This window comes from Octodon degus, unplaced genomic scaffold (genome assembly GCF_000260255.1).
Source record: "Octodon degus isolate 3935 unplaced genomic scaffold, OctDeg1.0 scaffold00066, whole genome shotgun sequence".
Classification (NCBI taxonomy): Eukaryota; Metazoa; Chordata; class Mammalia; order Rodentia; family Octodontidae; genus Octodon; species Octodon degus.
The window spans coordinates 10,277,480-10,282,679 of NW_004524642.1; positions in this window are offsets into that span (position 1 = coordinate 10,277,480).

Below are 5,200 nucleotides of genomic sequence, written 5' to 3' on the forward strand. Positions count from 1 at the left end.
GCCTTAGCAACACTTGAACCCCGTGAGGCTCATACACGCGCTGATTTCAATTCATGGACAACTTCACGGGTGAACACTGCAAACAGTAACTTGAGCATCCCATGTGGCATGCCCCTCATAGGAAATGGGATTTTCCTGGGCCTGTAAAAAACTCCAAATTATAGCTTCTTTCTATAGATACTTTTGATACACAAAATGATACGCTGCTGGCTTTGCATTTGATCTCACTTGATAGCCAAATGCAAGATGAACAGTCTGACTCCATTTTACAGATGAGGGATGCTGCAGACAGGCTACGTGACTTCCTCAAGATTGCCCAGCAGTGGTTTGGGGATTTTGTATCAAATCTGTTGGCTCCAAAATTCTATGTTTTTTCAACATTTTTAACTTGATAAAGGATAACTCAAGGATTTTAAGTTGAAAAGTACATCGGGGATTATTCTGCACAATAGTGTGAGTTAAAATACAAGAAGCTCAAAAGACTTATTTACAGTTCGAAGGGCAACATGCACTTTTTTTAATGTATCTGGTACAGGGTTTCACTATACAGTTCAGACTCGTAACGATCCTCCTGTTTTCAGCCTCTCCAGCACTGGGAATATAGGTGTTCACCACCATGCCTGGTTTGGGTGGCCAGCTTAGCATCCAGGGGTGGACCCAGTGCCACATGTGGTGCTAAGGATTGAACCCCAGTCCCTTTACTTGCCTAAGCAGGTGCTTAGAGTCCACTGAGCTCTGTAGCTGGCCCTAACTTCCACTTATTGAAAGCCACTTTAGAACCATCTAAGCTATGATGTGCTCAATGTTGAAAAGAAAATTGCACATTTTTTGCTTCACCTTTTCTATTAAAGATGAGGAATAGGTGGTCATCGAATTAAGGAAGGAACAAATAGCACCTTCTTGTATATCTCCCATTCGTTTCTCTCACAAGTATCTTGGCTTACCAGACCCAGTACTAGGGCAAAGCAAGCAAGCTACCCAGAGTGTAAAGGTCAGGTCATGAGCTTCCCCCTGGCTGCACATCACCTCTGGCCCTATGCTATCCTTGCCCTCACTTCCAAAAGATACAGAAACAGAAAATATTGTCCTTAATAACTAGGCAGGACCAAACCTTGGTACAATCCCAGTTTTTATTTGTTGGATATTTAGTTCCTTCATAGATCCATGGTTACTATTGTTGGATGAAAATATAAAGATTTTCACCCTTATGTGAACCACTTACCTTGCAGTTGTAGCCTCATAAGAGTTTGATTAGAAGTTATAAAACAGGTAGAGGTCCTCCCCCTTATGAAGAAATCAGTGCTATATAAAAATGCTTTTCAAAAATTTGATGTGTATATCGATCACTTGGGGATTGTGTCAAATATAAATTCTGACTCATTATTATTGGGGTGAAAACAGCAATTATATTCAGAGTACGTTTCCAAGGGATGCAAACAGCACTGCTCTGTGGACTATCTATTGGAAAACAGATCCTCTAGAAAGTCTGCAATATAAAGCACACCCTTGACTCTAAGGAATTCACCCTATTGGAAGTGGCTTCCTGTATGTCAACTGTTGTCCTATGTGTCTACCTACCAGTAATGAAGTTGGCATGACTTAATATTTAAGTACTGTCCATAAATTCTATCATCATCTCTTCTTTTCCATCAGAAAGGTCCTGAATTCCCTAACTACATGTGGCTCTAAGATGCAGAAATGTATGGTCAACTTTTTTATCAGATGTTTTTATAACTGCAGAGTGATCAGTGAGATTTTACAAGTAATAAGAACTATACACTATAAGAAAAAGAAAATTAACCCTAAATTTAGAAATCAGAACCCTAGACTAGTTTACCGCTTTGTAGGGAGGAAGCTGCCACCATCCCATGCATTATCTCTTTGCTTCCATTTTCTCCCTTACGAAGTGAAATCATTCCATTAGGCCATCAGAGATTTCTTCTAGCCCTGATATTCTGAGTTTCTCTCTCTGAGGAATAGTGAATGATCTCACCAACTGTCACATAGGTAAAGTGAAAGTAGAACTAAAAACTGGGAGTATTATCTGGACATAATACTGTAAGAGTTTAACTTTTTAAGCCCAAAACATTAAGGGCTACTGATTTGCACTTGTATACTGTGAGCCTCCCAGCTGCTCATGTCATAAAGTCCTCAAACACATATTCTTTCATAGTACACAGACTCAGATCTGTGAAGGATCCCATCTTCATGTGCAGCAGTCAGCCTGTAACCGATGAGCGCTTACGAGTCAAATGGCAGATTCACAGGACGTTGTGCTTGTCTGTCTCTGCCCTGCTTCCAAGGGTTGACATTCCCTTCCCCAAGTCATCAGAATCCAGTGCCACTGAATGTCATTCTCACCATATTGTTATCTAGCTATCCAAAATCCCCTGCTTCAAAAATCTCATTAAGACCTGGCCTCCTCCACAGTGGCCTTATGCTCCAAAATTACTGTTCATTCTTCCTCTTTCCTCTCCTCATCAGAACTTCCATTCCTGTAATGCTTTAAGTAAGTTGTTTTTTTAAAAAAAAGTATTTAGATTGTGAGACAAAATAATGGAAGTAATCTTTACCTGAAATTCTTGATGTGTTATATAATAAATATTCTGCTTTCCATATCCATCTTTCTTCTCTGAAGTAATGCATCTGTCACTTCTCAGCATGTAAAGGTTTGCCTTGATTTTCTGCAGTACTGGTTTCAGACCTCTAGGTCCTTGTTTGATAGTCAACCAAGATATGAAAACGAGAACTCTGTCCAGAGTGGAGATTTGTGTCTGGAAATTGAAATCGTAGGAAGCATGCTTTGAACTGAAAGAAACTGGCTATTGTTCACAAGTCATTGAATTTGTCATGGCTTAGGGTTTTATTCATCTATCAAACATTTATTTTGTGCTTACCACGTGGTGAATACTAAACTAAGATACAGGAAATACAACCGTAAAAGTAAAGAATAGAATTAACCTTTAATAAATCTATAATGCAAGGAGAGAGATAACACACAACCTATTAAAATTCTTTGTAATATTGTTTTGATTAGATCGGAGGGCAAGTTGGTGAAAAGACTGGCTTAGGTACAGTTCATTCTGAATTTGAACACTATTCCTGCAACTCAAAACCTATGTTGCTCCCAGAAAGCCACGTAAACCACCTAGGCTCCTTTTTCTTTACCATAAAATTTCAAAAAGTATGTACATATTTTTAACCATTTTCATAATACAGATAAAACTAGGTTATATTATACATAGACATTCATGTGATTCACAAATGAAGGAGTCCAGGTATATTTCTAGAACTCAACAAGGGCTTGAAAGGACAGGTATACATTTGATAAAAGAGCAAAGAGAAGAGAACACAATGGCCATGGTTGGGCACAGAAACAACGTACACGGGCACAGAAACAATGCCGTTTCAGGTCCTGCGAAGGGGTCTAGGTCACATGGAACAGCCATAATCTAGCGGTAAGATAACGATTATGCCGCAGGATGACTTTATAGCCATATGTATGAAAGCCTGCATTGTGCCTTTTGTTGAAAGTTAAGTATCAGTGGTGCTCTCCTTCATTCTTAAGCTTAGATCATAAACCATGTGATCTTCCTACTCACAGCCCAAGTTGAGAAGTTATGGAACCTAGAAGGTAGGCAGAGCCTCTTTTGAAAGTTAAGTTAGAAAATAGCATTTTCAATTCTGATTTTAATGAATGTTCTGGAAATTATATGAGCAGTGGTGAAGGCTGGGTCAATTAAGGCAACGAAAAGGGAGGTAGAAGCTACGGGATGTCAGTGCTGTGCTTTTCATGATATGGTCCAGGCCACAATCCTGGCTAACATATTCAACGATTTCTCACTCTGTGGCAAGAGCTAATTCACAATTTTTTGCATGACATCTCACTTAAACTTCTCCACCCCACACCAAAATGGGCATTGTTATTATCTCTTATTAAAGAAGCTAAGACATAGGTCAATTAAACTATTTGATACAATCAGATTGTCTAAATCCAAACCTACAGATTCTACCACTACATACCAGGCTTGTATCCAATTAATTAATTACAGTTCCATAGGACTTAATTAATGAAGACCACTATTAGGACCTGAGTCAATGCTTGCATAGATAAGTATGAAGCCCTAATGTCCCCAAATGATTATTAGAATTTATTTTTCATCCATTAAACTGGAACTTATATAAATCCTCATGGCCTATAAGAGACTAGAAAAGTTATCCAGGATTTAGGTTATTCAGAAACCTGTAATCTTTCTCCTTTCTGGTTTTCCATTCAATCGAAACACTATTACAGAAAAACTATGGTTTAAACTTTCCATTCCTAGTAAAAGGGTCATTGGTAAATGGTTTGATTAGTTTTTCAAAGAACTGTTTGACTTTTTTATACCTAAAAATGAGACACAATTGTCCACAATCATCATTCCAATACAAAACCAAAAAGTCCTTTCCACACTTGCCCCTGTCTTTATTCTTCTTATTCCATCATTGACCTCCCCAGAATAAAAGTGGTGATATTTACTTTTTTATGAGAAAATGTATCATTCCCACCATAAAGATGGGGTCATTAATATATTTCCTAAAGTCGTTACAGAGTACGATTACGGTGACTTCCTTGCCTTGGAAAGTGGCACTACTTCTGACTTTAGAAAGTGGATGACTTATCTGTGATATTTAAGAAATAGAATTAAGAAGATGGATAATTTATTGCACATGAGAAGCAATGAAAGGAAAAATGAAAGGAAGATTGTGAAGTTTTTGTTTTGAATAGAGAGTGATTTCATGCAATTAATTAAGGGGCATAACCTAAGCAAGTGCTTGAAGTGTTAGACAGGAAGTAATGAATTTCATACACACTAGTTGATATGAATGGATGGATGAATATAACAATTAAAGATAGCATCACTGAAATTAAAAGATGATGAAAATAATTTAAAATAGAACCACTTCATCATTTACTTCAAGACTACCTCATCTATTTGAAGCAAAAATTATTTGGGTGTCTTCTATTAGCTGGGTAATGGGAAGAATAAACTTGAAATATAAGTATATGTGCGTGTATGAAACTACGCACACCACTGGCCTAAAAATGGATTCCCTGGCATTTAAAACTTCAGTTGATTTTGTGTCATGGAATGATCCACAGTTGTAGTTTTGGTCTATTAGGAGTATTTGCTATTTGCTTAATTTTGTTTTGCTTTGT